This window comes from Macaca thibetana, chromosome 9, assembly GCF_024542745.1.
Source record: "Macaca thibetana thibetana isolate TM-01 chromosome 9, ASM2454274v1, whole genome shotgun sequence".
Lineage (NCBI taxonomy): Eukaryota > Metazoa > Chordata > Mammalia > Primates > Cercopithecidae > Macaca > Macaca thibetana.
Window position 1 is genome coordinate 86,942,878 of NC_065586.1, and position 14,642 is coordinate 86,957,519.

General features: G+C 42.4%; 1 long non-coding RNA gene across 1 annotated transcript; it reads left to right on the forward strand.

Annotated features, from left to right (window-relative positions):
- The first annotated feature begins 565 nt into the window (after window positions 1-565).
- LOC126962305 (uncharacterized) lies at window positions 566-8,687 on the forward strand. The gene is made up of 4 exons (XR_007728640.1): window positions 566-594; window positions 1,898-1,904; window positions 6,794-6,842; window positions 8,238-8,687. It is a non-coding gene; the product is annotated as an uncharacterized LOC126962305 (long non-coding RNA).
- Window positions 8,688-14,642: the final 5,955 nt, after the last annotated feature.

Sequence of the window (14,642 nt, forward strand, 5' to 3'; positions counted from 1 at the left end):
AATGTGGTCTGCATTCTGAGTACCCATATTCACATCCAAAAATCGAGGGCACTAGTACCGAGAAAGGAAGGGGAGTGCATATTCCCCTTACACAGTGTCTTAAAGAACTAGTAAAAGTAGGGAAAGAAGTGATGCTCTGGTCTGACCCCTTCATTTTGCACAACTGGTTGGCAAATGTCCACATAAGCATCTGAGTCTCTTGGCTGCTCTTCCACATCTTGCTCAATTACTCCATGGTTCCTCTTCAGATGACACCCTTTCTATCCCTGGTGGCCAAAAGGAGACCCTAGGAAGTCCCTGTCTTGGCTGCTTGAGAGCTGTAGCCCTGTTGGGAGCACCTGATTGATAAGACTACTCTGCCTGGCTCCCATTGGGCTCAGAGCATGCATTAGTGTCACAAAAGACAGGCAAGAGCACTGGAGAATAAAACCATGGTCCATTATTTTGTACACATCTGTACAGGCATCAAAAAGTTATTATATGTATGCAGTTTTATAGCGAACCCAGTCTTTGTGATAGCATTTCTGTGAGTTTCTCAATTCTGCATCTTTGCTTCACTGTCTTCGAATATCAGTGACCTGCTATGGGAGGAAGGTAGGCTCATTCTCCAACACTGAACCATCATGCAAAGTCTGTTATGATTTACTGCTGAGATTGCTTACTACATAAGAAAAGAATAAAATGGGATCTGGGAAAAGGCAGATTTAACATTTATTGACTACCCCCTATGTGCCAGGCATGAAGCTTGGTGTTCATATACTTATCTTTTCATGCTAATTACAATTTATGACACAGTCTGGTAATGACCAACCTGAGAGTTCAACCAGGTATCTATGCCTCTAAAATCCATCTCTTTTTATCAAAACAGAAAATAGGAGCAGCCTTCTGTGCAGCTAACTCTCTTTGTCTCCCTGATCTAGCCTTCCCCCTACCACATTCTTTCACACATTGACTTTGTGTTCATCTTTTCCCAGTAATTAGTAAATTATAACCCCCACATCTCAAATTCTTGACATTCATTTGCTGTTTCCCAGTAATTCATTCCATTTGGTATTTGCCTTGAAAAAGGATCCAAAGTGCTGGCGAATGCAGCACGCACTCCCTTGCCTGGATGCAGCCCTCCACCTCATTTATCACATTGAGCCACTGGTCCTGAAGTCTGACAGGCAATTCAGGCTTTCTGAATGCAATTCAGGCATTGATTTTAATCTATAAAGCTTTCACGTCTGGATCCTGGCTGCCATGGAAATGAAATAGCTTCTTGGATACTTTTCCACATGCTACTAACTATTCTGATATGCAGGGTTTTGAGAGACATTTCTGTACTTCTGATGTACAAATGTCCAATATGAATAGCCTCGTAACCTTAACCATCATTGTGAAACGGAAGGGAAATCCTAAACAAGGACAAATACGTGGCGCACACTTACACTCACAGTCCTAGGCAATGAATTTATTGATAACAATATCTGGCTAAAAACAAATTTTAAAATACAGACCACAAGGTGGCAAACACATTTGGTTTTCAAACAGGAAATCTCAAAGCCCAGGAGGACACTGGGTACCAGGAAACCAGTGGAGAAGCACGATGTTTAGACTTCGGTGTGTAATCTGATTTTCTCTCACACACACAGGGGAAGTTGGTGGCAAGGAAATGATTCTAAAATGTATGCTTTGTCAAGGTGGGGACAGGAAGAGCAAAAACTTGGTGCTTACACTAAAAGTATGGTGGCAGGAAATGAGCTGTCATTTCAAGCCATGGGAAGACATGGGGAAACTTAAATGCACATGACCAAGTGAAAGAAACCAATCCAATAAGGGTCCATATTGCATGATTCCAACTGTAGAATCTTCTGGAAAAGGCAAAACTGTGGAGACAATGAAAACATCAATGGAGGCCAGAGGTTAGGAGAAGAGAGGGTTGAATAGGCGAACCAGAGAGGATTTTGAGAGCAGTGGAAGAAGCTATTCTGTGTGATATTACAATGGAGGATACATGTTATCACGTATTTGTCCAAACCGTGGAATGGACGACACTAAGAATGAACCCAAGTGTAAACTGTGGACTTTGGATGATAACAACGTGTCGATGTCACAGATACACCACTCTGGTGGGGAGTGCTTGTCATGGGGGAGGTTGTGCCTGTGTTGGGGCAGGGAGTATACAGGAAAGAAGTCTCTGTACCTTCCTCTCAATTTTACTGTGAACCTAAAACTGCACTAAAAAAAAAAAAAAAGAGAGAGAGAGAGAGAAAAGTCTTAAAAAAAAAAAAAAAAAACTCGAAAAAACAAAAGTGCAGTGGCAGGGCAGTGTGCCCAGGGAATATGACACCACTTTTGTTCCAGTCGGCCCTAGAGGCTGGGAAATGGGGGAGGATGACGGGAACTGTAAAGGGGATTTAAACGCTTCCACCACAGTTCTGCTTTCATTCTCTTCCCCAGAAGGTTCTGGCTGGCTGCCCTTACTGCTCACGTGGCTTTCATTCCAAAACGCAATTCCTCACTTCAGCTTTTTAAATTCTGATGACACTGGCATTAGCAAAGAATGTGACAAAGCAGTTGATATGTTGACATATATCCCTAAAAGGATAGAGCTTTAATTAAAAAAAATTAAGAATGTGTCCAAAAGACAGAAACTTAAGTAAAAGCAGAAACAGAAAAAGATGACTCTGAGGCATTTTCAAGTAGCAGATGATGGTTGAATCCACTCGTGGAGCTTTATTTTGCCGTGGAAGAAGGCTGTTAGACCATGACTTATCATATGGAGAGAGCTGGGTGAAACATAGATTTAACTGAGTCCCTGAAACAGAACTTCATATAAAATGTTCAGTGGCACATGTAAGTTAGGGGGCGGATGCCAGTCCCTGCTCTCACGAGCAGTCAAGCATACACTCAACTACAGTTTTTCGGGAGTTTCCCCTGTCCTTTTCCAATTATCCAGCTCTGTTGAGAAAGTGAAAATTCTTCCAACACTAAGAAATACAAGTTTAATATCGTAAGTATACTTTTTAGGGTCTGGTTTCAGCAAAACCCAGCCAGGCCGGGAGATGAAGCCGCCATCAGCTGGCGTCAGGTCAATGCACACAGACATTTTTTTCCAAACTACAAACTGTGGTTGTTTGTGTGATATCAAAACAATTGTACGATTAAGTCAGTTCCTTCAAGAATCCCTCATGGCAGTTGTTTGGGATGGAAACAGAGACTGACCACATTTTTCCTTTTCAAATGTGAATTGGGTAGCCTTAGATGTGTTATCTAGGAGTGAACAGTAGGCAGGAAAGGTAAGCTACCTTTACATTTTGACAATTCCAAGCAAAAACCAACATCTGTGGCTCTTACGCGGCTTTGGTGCCTGTTGTCCCTGCCACAGGCCCTCCTTAAGTTCAAGTCCTCCCCATTGTCAGGTCAGCACAGTGGGCACTTGCCCATGCTCACCAGCACTTTATAAGTTCAAGTTTGTAGCAAGCCCCCTTCAACCCCACCATCGTGGATTGCTCACAAGCATCCTGGAATATACCCAGCAGTGATGAGACATTGTCCCGGCCCTTCAGGGGCTCCCGGCAATACTGTTCTTTCAAGCCAACTGCCTTGTTATCAGGAATGGCAAAACAGGGTATATAATATTGGGACTCCTACCTGTTTCCTCCCAGGAAAAAACTCTGTGCTCCAATTCCCATCCAGATTCTTGGATGTAACAGACACCAACTGAAGCTCACAGTGATTTTTCCTTCCCTGAGAACAGCAAGGACTCAGGGAGGTGGAACTCCAGGGCTGTGCCTGTTTTACACGACCCTGTTCCATGCATATCTGACAGATCCAAAGGAGAATGAACCCAGGGTGGATTGATCAAGACTTCACCTCTCTATCCACAATCGATCACCCCGGGAGTAGGTAACAATATTAGCTATTTGCCTACAACTAGCAATTGCCCTTTAAAATGGTCAGAAACTTAAACTGGGACACCTGACCCGGGGAGGCCAGACTCATTAGATTATTTCCACAGAGTTGGGACTAAAAGAAGAGGAGCATCTCCCCTCTGGGGGTAGAAGCCACAGGACATAAGACTTTAACTCTGTGAACAATCCTGTTCCCCGATGGGCTGAATGCTGTTCCCGCTTCAAGGCAGTGATGCCTCTGCTCTTCAGAGAGAAGTAGAGATGAGAGACAGAGACAGAGAGCCCTGGGGACATTTGATCACTGGGTCAGAGCTGCCCCTTCCACGCTTTATTGGCAGTTATATGAGGCACCCCCTTATTCCTCCAACAAATTCTCTTTTTGCCTGAGCTAATTAGCATTGGGTTTCTATAACTTGCAGGCAAAGCGACACATTGGCAAATTTTCTTGCCCTGACAGCTGGCCTGTCCCATAATTAGATGACCCTTCCTATGTTTTTTGGCTCAAATCATCCTTGTGTCCCTCTTTCCTAAAGGCTCTCTCTGAGTCACAGCCTGGTGCATGAACCACCCAGGTGCTCAAGATTTCTGGAGGACTCCACTCCCTTGTGACACTCAGCTCACCATGGAATTCTTCTCGTCTACTATGGCCCACATTCTTACCTTCTCTCTGTGATTAGAATTCTGGACCTTGGTTCAATACCTTTCCATCCTATTACATCCTTTCTCTGTGGTTGCTTGCAATTTCTGGCAGATGATGGTGCAAAATTGGCAGATGTTCCCCGTCTTCAATCCAGGATTGTGAACTTCCCTGTCCCCAGGAATTTTAAGTAGTAGCCTTTCTTCCTCCTTTCCCTTTCCTCTTTTAGCATTAGACCCGAAGCCATGGACAATTAAAAATTATCACCCCTTTCTAGAAATCTGAGAGACTCCTGCTTTAAGACCTTGTTTTGAAACATTTGACATTGATTTCGATAGACATTAAGAGATCTTATTTCTAAAATCTATATATAGAGGCCCTTGACATTCTCAGATTTAATTCTCATCATCTCCCCATGTAGCAAATATATTTTAGGCTGCAGAGCATTTGAATTTCTTTCTGGGTGGGCTCAGTGGTTCATGCCTGTAATCCCAATACATGGAGATGCTAAGGTGGGAGGATTGCCTGAAGCCAGGAGTTCGAGACCAGCCTGGGCAGCATAGCAAGATCCTGTATCTACAAAAATAAAAATAAATAGCCAGGTGTGGTAATGTGTACCTGTAGTCCCAGTGACTTGGGAGGCTGAGGCAGGAGGATTGCTTAAGCCCAGGAGTTCCAAGTTGTGGTGGGCTATGATCGTGCCACCGCATTCCAGACTGAGTGACACAGTGAGACCCTGTCTTTAAAAAAAATAAAAATAATAAAAATAAAAAATGAAAAAAAGAATTTATTTCCTGTGGCTGTAGACAAAATCCACTTTCTCCTGTAGAAGCCAAAAAGTGCTGATATTCACTTTTCCAGCCTTGCTTGCTACTAGAGCCTACACACCCAGAGTAGGCTTGGCCCATCAGATGCACACATCTGGGGCTTAGAATCAGAAGCTAATTAGGCAAAGAAGGAGGAATCATGGATTCTCCATCTGTTAGAGGCAGCAAAAGTGGCAACAACATCCAGTCTGTGGGGCAGTCATGGCCACGGTGCCCACCATGGTGGACCAGTGGGGTCCAATGCCCACCGCCAGAGGCAGCAGTGTCTGAACAGGACAACTGTGACATTGATCTTGGCTGTGGTCTGGCTGCCCAGGCCCACTTTTTGCCTGCCACTGTCTAAATCTGGTTCCCCAGCCTCCCCGCAAGGATTCTGTATGTCTCCAGTGTCCTTTCAACATATCACCTTCTTATTTATGTTGCTCACAGCAAGAAACCTTGAATGGTCCAGCCTCGTAGGGTTCACTATAGGCAGTCATTTATTTTTTCCTTGTGGTGCAAATTTTGAAATAGGTAGTCTGGAAGGCTGATATGTAAGAGCTGGTCACTTCACTAGTGAGTGAGCCTAGCAGATCCCCAGTTCTGTGACTCAGTACAACTTTAGTTTTTCCCTGTGAGATGATAAAAGACATATATGTTCCTTTTGGGGTGGGTACGAAGCATAACTGTTCAATTGAAGCTGTGGGAGAAGTGCAGAGAAAGGGAGACATAGTTCTTACCTAGAAAGTAACTTTATAAATGACTTAAGTCCTGTGCATAAAATCTTGTCAAAAGTGTGACAGGATCCTTTCCAGTTGGTTTTTTTCATTTTATGGGGGAAACTATATTCTGTAGTGATCGTGTGACTATTTGGTTTATCAACTAAACCAGGGTAACACTGACAGTGAAAGGGGATGCTATATTAATAGCATTCATTATTTCTTATTCCATTAGAAACACTAAGATAACAGACATAATGGTCATCCTAAGTGGTAGAGTGGAGATTGGAGAATCTAAATAGTCTTGGAGTCTCTCAGGCACTGAGCTATCTATGGTGGTGTCTGCCTCACAGCACTCTCTCCATGTTCCTCAATCACATTCTTTCTTTTCGGGACCAGTGCTGGAGACTGACAGGTGTCAGCCTGCCCGCCCCTTGCCCACACTTCCCTATTCATGCAACTGGCAATCCATTCTAGATTTGCACACATTTCTACAGATGCAATTTCCATAGCAACAGCAGGACTCTATAAAAAAGGCACCTGAGTGATGCTCAAAGATAAATCACCCTCTTTCAGAGTCCTCCACTCTAGGGAATACAGGCTACCGCAACTTAGAATTTCTTCGTTCGTTTTCACATATAGAAATATGTACATTTCTAATCCCAGTTTACTGTCTTTCAGTTTAATTAATTATAAACATTTTAACCTCTTTTTTAGGCCAGAAGATAAAGAGAGATGCTTGCTGCACAACAGTGGTTCAGAAGTGTTTTAATGAACTAAGAAGGTAGGAGGAAAAGAAGTCTCATGTTAGGAGTGCCTACTATGCACCAGGCACTTTTACCTAAATTATCTCCTTTTCATAGAAACCCAGGCAGAACAAGGACACCTCTGCAGCGCAGGCTGAGCTCATGCTAAAATGGCAAATTTTATATACAACATCCCACTCCCATATCTCATCACCAAGGAAGCCAGAGAAAAAGAGGGTCTGCATCGGGGAAGGGGTAGGAGTGGGAGGGGTGGGTGGCAGGACTGCCAGTTGGGGAGCTGGAAACACAGGGCTCAGGCTGGAGGTTCTGTTTCCAAATCATTCGTCTCATCAGAGCAGTGGGGGAAGGAGGTGGGAATTAATGATATTGATTTATTTTCTTATCTGAGGAGAAAGATGCCCTGAAAGCAAAGGGTATTAAGTAATTGGGCCTTGCTTCCTTGAACCTACCTGTCAGCCCCAATGAAGTCTCTCCTCCTTTTTTAATTTAAATAAATCTCTACACAATGCTACGATTAAAAAAAAAATTAGTAATTGTTTAGCTCCCTACACGAATCTTTCAATTTTCACGATTTCAGGGTCTTCTTTGTTTGGTTGGTCTTTGTGCTTTGGAGCAGATTTGAAAAAGGCTTGTCTTACCTGTACTTGAAAATTCAATTCATTCATTTGTCATTCATTTATTCACACTAGAAGTATTCCCTCATCTCCTTTTTGGCCTAGTCATGGGGCTTTGGGCTGAGAAATGCACACAGTCATGGGCCTTACTCTCCTAAACTTGTCATCTAATTCAAAGAAAGAAATTAATTAGTTCACTATACAATTATGTGACTACAAACTACATAAGGGCAATGAAAGAAAAAGTACATGACAATATTAGAAGTGCAAGGGGTGGCTCTTGTTCCCACATTGTCCCACCATTAAGATCCATCCATTTGAAAAATGCATATCTTAGGGCATAAATCACCCAACTCATAGCATAAATAAGGTCAATCAGATTGTTTTCCTCCAAGTGGGTTCATGAGATCAGTGTGCTGAGGAAGTGGGAGGATTTATGGAATCAATGAAAAGTAAAGGAATAATCTAGGAACGTAGGACATCGATCGGTGGGCAGACCTGGTTAGGAGTTCCAAACATCCTCACTGTAGCAAGAAAGCACCAGGTGCCAGAGAGAGAGGGAGAGGGACACAGAATGAGAGGCTGAGAACACAAGGAAATAGATCTGTCCTAAGGAGGACCTTACCCAACGCTGCACACACCTAGACAAAGGGCGAATATAAGGTATAGGGAATGACCGTTAATTCATTGGTCATCAGTACCCAAGCTACTCAAAGCTAATTTTCAATAACTTCATGATTAATAACAGACACAAATGTTTGGCATTTTGTCTGAAATCAAGTGGCATCTTTTTATTAGAGATTTTCCAGATGGCTGTGTTTGATGCTGCCAACTATCCCAGATGGAGAGGGTTTCCTCACCTGCACCCAATCTGTACCTCTCTCCAGTTGTTTCCTGTCAAGCTTGGACTCCTGAATGAGATAACACTGGAAATGGTTGAGTTAAATGAACACTTGTTATTTCCAGTTATGACTTAATCCCTGATAATGATTTCTATCTGGTTTTATCCTTAATCCCTTTCTGCTCATTTACCTTAGTGAATCAGATCAAATGATTTATACACTCGATGTTTCTCTCCCATTTTCCTTTATTTTAGCCAGAAGCCTAAGCCACAGCTAGGTATGAGAGGCCAGTCCCCAGGGTTGCTTTCCCCTGGGCTTCTACTTGGCTCTGCATATTCCTCTGGATAAAAACAACACCCAAAATGATGGCTCAGCCAATGCTGTTTTATCAGCCTAGAGGCAGAAGTGAAAAGAGAGTCCCCTGGAGCTATTTGTCATCCATTTGCCCTTTCCATCAGAGTCTCTATTGCCAGGTCTCGAAGAAGGGTATGTGGACCCTCCACTAAGCCCATGTGAAACTCCTCCCTGAGTTGAGGGAAGGGAATGTGCAAATGCTTTCCCAATTTGAGGTCAGTTGGGACAGTTTCTGCAAGGGCAATTATCTTCTCCTCCATAAAGAACTAATGTGGGTTTCCTCTAGAATTTTCCCTTCTCATAACTCAAGCAAGAATCTGAACTTTCTCTTGGAGTCTGAATCTCAATGGGATTTGGTTTTCCGCAGATTGGAACCTTTGTATGTAATTCAACTTCATTTTGATTTAAGAAATGTCAATGAGCTTCATCTATGTGCCTGGGTTTGAGTGATCCTGGGACTGTTGGACTATGTCTACATTTCATGTACAATGTATCTTGGCCATAGCCTCTGCAAACCAAAAGTTTATCAGTTGTTCACGTTTAAGGCAACTTCTCTGCTTTCAGAAAATTTACAGTCTGGCAGAAGAGATAACAGCAAGCACACACAAAACAATATATAAAGTAGTATGGTACAACAGGAAGTGTTTTAGGCTGGAATTTAAACGCTCACATCAGAGTAGTAGTTCTGCCATCTATAGATGGTGACTCAACATTTCTTTACTTCTCCAAACCCCAAAGTTCTCATCTGTAAGGTGAAGTTGAACTGGATAATATCAGAGGGCTCTCTATGGAGTCTACCTATGATCATATTCAAAATATCTTATCTTGTCTCCATCTTCACCACTGCTCCCATCCAAACTACCACTCTCTTGTTTCTCTACATCTGTAAAATTTCCTAGCCTGCTTCCAGTCTTGCTATCCTAGAATTCATTATTGCAGTCAGTGTAATCTTTTGAAAATACAAATCATATCTTTCTACATGCCCCCCCATCCCCGCCTAAAATCCTCCCACAGCTTGCAACTGCCCTTAGAATAGACCATAAGCTGCACAGATGACCTTCCATGCCCTCCGTAACCTGACCTTTCCTCCTGTGCTCTCTGACCTAACAGATTGAGTGTGTGCAGGAGTGTGTTCTCGTCCTCACTCACTATGCTCTTACCACTTCTTTGCCCAAACCATATCCCAACTAATTCTACCTGCTCTTCCATCTAGAAAATTTCCTTTTCAATGGAATCATGTTTTCTGGTCTTTTTGCTCCAGGCACACCTAATTCTCTCTCTATCCCTCGAAGTACAACCGGGGGACCAATGAGATAAGCAGGAGAAATCAAGATTGGATTCTAGTCCAATCGAGAAATTAAGTCAAGAATGACATTAAGGTTTCTAATTTGGGAGACTAATGAAGGCTAGAACATAAAAGAGAAAGAGCCGGTTTAGAACCTGTGAAAGAAATTTGCAGTGGATAGTTTATTAAATCTTCGCCCTTCTTTGGGTTCCTGTCCCTTGCCTAGGACGTGTAGCCTTCTTTTTTCAGGAAGAAGATGGTAGGCATAGTTAAAGCTAAGCTGGTAGCTATGCTCTGTGTCTGGCCTATTTAGCCAATGCTCTTTTCTATTAGTCAGTGCCCAGTTGATCCAGGTGTTAACAGTTTTCAATATCACAGTTACTAGTGCTCTTTCAAGTGCCATGCTTCCCGCTCTGAACTTTCCCTTGCTGTATGCTAGAAGGTCATCCCCAAGAAGGGCTTCTCAACATTTTCCTCCCTGGGACCTTTAAAGGCAGAAACTCCTGGATTTGAGGATTTAGAGCTATCCAAGAAACAGGCCGAATTTATTTGAAAGCTCTTCTCTTAAATCCTTACAATTCATGAAAATTTATATTCTGCTTCACAAGAAATCTATACTTATTTCAATATAGAAATAATGTTTAAAAGTACTATCAAGCATCACAGTTTAGAGAATGAGCTTCAAAGTCAGAAAGGTCAGAGTTTGGTTTGCGGCTTTGTCAATTACTTGTTGTTGGACCTGGAGCAAGTTCTTTGACCTCTCTGGGCCTCTGTGTCCCTCATGTGGTTGTTGACCACGTGGTCAATGTTCCATAGATTTAGCACCCTGAGGGCCAGAGTCTGTCTTCTCTTCATTTGTGTCTCCCACACAGAGACCAGAGGAGTGTCCTGTCCACAGAAGGCCCTTGGTGTGTGTTCATTCCTCTACATCAGACATAAGTGCACCTATGGTTATCCCGTTTTTACCACTAGATGGAGAGCACGTATCCTAGAAGTTTTAATCCATTAGTAAGTGAGAGAGCAAACATTTGTCTTGTCTTCACCAAATCAACTTATTGAATGATGACAGCATCATTAAAACTAGCTCTCAATAAATGCAATTATAAGGTAACTTTATAACTTTCAGAACTATTTCTTCTTCTTCTTCTTCTTCTTTTTTTTTTTTTTTTTTTTTTTTTTTTTTTTTTGAGAGTGTCTCACTCTGTCACTCAGGCTGGAGTGCAGTGGTGCTATCATTGCTCACTGCAGCCTTGACCTCGCGGGCTCAAATGATCCTCCCACATTATCCTCCAGAGTAGCTGAGACTACAGTTGCATGCCACCACTCTCAGCTAAATTTTTTTTTGTATTTTTTGTAGAGACAGGCTTTTGCCATGTTGCCCAGGCTGGTCTCAAATTCCTGGGCTCAAGTAATCCACCTGCCTCAGCCTCCCAAAGTGTTGGGATTACAGGCATGAGCCACTGCACCCAGCCTCAGAATTATTTATGCTTAAAGTAATGAAAAGGTGAAAGCAAAGGAGAAACATTAACTTCAGGACAGTGGCTACCTCTGGGAATGGAATAATTGGAATTGGATAGAAGAAGGAAACTCCAAATGTATCTGGCAGCTTATATCTTACTTAAGAATAGGCTGTGGCTCACGCCTGGAATCCCAGCATGAGGCAGGTGAATCACTTGAGGCCACATGAGGCGGGTGAATCACAGGAGTTTGAGACCAGCCTGGCCAACGTGGTGAAAGCCCGTCTCTACTAAAAATACAAAAATTAGCCAGGTGGGGTGGCACATGCTTGTAATCCCAGCTACTCGGGAGGCTGAGGCAGGAGGATCATTTGAATCCAGGAGGCAGAGGTTACAGTGAGCTGAGATAACATCACTGCACTTCAGCCTGGGCAACAGAGTGAGACCCTGTCTCAAAAATAAATAAATAAATAAAATCTACAAAATGTCCCAAAATGTTAACTTTGGGTGAATTCTGGGTGGTAGGGGAGAAAACTTAGATGTCTCATTACTTTCTGTATTTCTCTGTTTGAATTTTTTTGTAATTGCAAATGTTTTTTAAGTAGGGGGAAAACTCAAAGGTAAAATTTATGCTGTGTCTAGCTCTATTTATACTGCCTAACGAGCTCTTTAATGTTCTCCTCAGAGATATGCAATTTGCAAAAGAAAACAACAACAGAGCAAAAACCACACGGATGTCTCTCTGCTTGGGCTCTCATGTTGCCACCTTTCTACTGAACTTACATTTTGCCCTCAAGTTAAGTCTTTTCAATGGTCATAGCTTAACTCAATTGCTAATTAGCTCTTGTCTCCAAATTGTATTGTTTTCAACTAATCTGAAAGATGAAGAAAAGTTGTTTCCATACATCTCTTCAGGTTGGTATTCCATGTAACAAACTACCCCAAAACGTAATGGCATAAAACAACCATTTTATTAGGTTCATGGATTGTGTGGGGCAAGAATTTGGACAGAATACAGTGGGGATACTTTGTCTCTGCTCCATGATATATGGGGTCACAACTTGGGGGTAACTTGACAGTGGGGAGTAACTTACTTGATGACTGGGACAAAACTCATTGGAAGGTGTATTCACTCCTGTGCCTGGTTGTTGATACTGGCTCTTGACTGACACTTCAGCTGGGGCTGTCTACAGAGTCGTCTACTCATTACAATCAAGTCACTGTCGTTGGCTCAGATTCCCAGGGAGAGGGTACAGACTCCCACCTCTCAATGAGAAGGGTGTCAAAGAATTTTCATGCATATTTTAAAACCCCCACAGTATCCTTTTAACTCTGTTGTTACAACGAAGTGGGTTGATAAGTCTGGACCCCACTTTCTCTTTATTTACTCAAGTAATCCATAGAGGGAACATTTAAGTGTATCCACTAAATTGTCTAGGAACATGTTTGATCAAGTTATAGCAGCTCAGATTATAAACTAATAAGAATATTTATTTTATCAGTCCTATTCCTTGTGAAAGCAGACTAGTTTTTTTAAAATGACCATTCAACATAAATGTATACATCATAAATAACTCATAGAATGAAATTTTCACCACCAACGAAATATTCTCCAAGGGGGACTCCATTATCTATTGCTGCACAGCAAATTACTCTATAATTTCTGGCTTTGTAGATTTAAAACAACAAACATTTATTATCTCACAGCTTCTGTGGGTCAGGAATTTGTGAATAGTTTAACTCGGTGGCTCTGCCTCAGGGTCTCTCATGCAGTTTCAGTTAAGATATTGTCTAGAACTATGTCATCTGAAGGCTTGACTGGGGCTGAAGGAGCTGTTTCCAACATGACTCACTCTCATGGCTGTTGAAAAGAGGCCCCAGGTCCTACCATGTGGACTTCTCCATAGGACTGCTTGAATGTTCTTATGACATGACAACCAGCTTCTTCTAGAGTAAGAGATCCCAAAGAGAGCAAGGAGGAAGCCAGAAGTATCTTTTATGTCCTGGTCTTTGTAAGTGACATGCTGTCACCTCTACCATATTCTCTACATTAGAAAGTGAGTTACTAAGTCCCACTCACATTCCAGGCAAAAGACATCAAGCTCCATCTCTTGAAGGGAGGCATAGCAAAGACTCTGTGATGATGTAGTAAGACTGCCACAGGCAGCTGAAGAACAGCCTCTCACTCCATCCTGAAGGAATCTGCCTTCGGGCATCTGTCCTTATTGAAGCAATGAATGTGGGGAAACAAGTTGTTTCCATATGGAAAATTATACATCAATTTCCACTTTGCCATTCAGGTAGGAAATACACCTGGACTACTCTCTTCTATTCTGCTTCTATCTTCATAGGATGGGAACTATGATTCTTGCCAATAACAGCCTGGGGAATGCTTTGCGTGTTTTATATTCACATGCAATTGTGGTAATATCATGGAAGTAAAGGTATTCCAGGGCCTATTCTAATGCCTTCATTGACATGAGGGTTCATTTGGTCAAGTTGCCTGGACAGGTGTGCTCTTTCTTGTATTCCATTCTATTATGCATCTTTCAAAACTACAAACTTGAATGGGCAGGATGATAGATGGGGCTATGCTTCAGGTCAAGGGAGATCATAAGATGCAGAAAAAAATTGCCATCTGCAAAAAGCAAAACCCAATGAAGTGAAATGCAATCCGAGTAACTGTTTCTCATCTTTAGTGAGGCATTGCAGAAAAGATGCAATTACTCATTCATCTGAGAAAAGGAAACCTAGGGTGCACCCAGTTCAGAAACCTAAAAGAAGATCTGCTAGAATTTCTAACTTAGGAAATACCAGTCTTTAGGATGGGGTAGCTAGTTCACTGACAAGAAGGTGGGGGTCCCTCCCTTCTAAGAAAAAGGGTAGAATTGTATCTGGTTCTGGATCTAATTCAACTTGACTACTTAGCAGTAAAGATAAATTGAACCCGAAGAGAAAACTGAAAATCACATTTTCCTGGCAAGTCCTTCAATGGGCTTAGTGTGTTTAGATTTATGAGGGAGTGAATGACCTTCTCTGCCACAGTTTTTCACATTTTCGTTTTTCCAGGACTGATTTTCCATCTGGCCTAACCAGAGTCTGAAGTTGCTGAATCAAGCAGAGCCAATAGGTCGGACTTGAGCTGGCTGGAGCATGCACAGAGCTGGGAAGCACAAGTATGTTCCTTTTGCAAAGGGCTATCAACCAGATGCCTCCTCCTCCCTCCTCCCAGCCTGCCTCAGATCACGGCCCTGAAAGAGAAGAC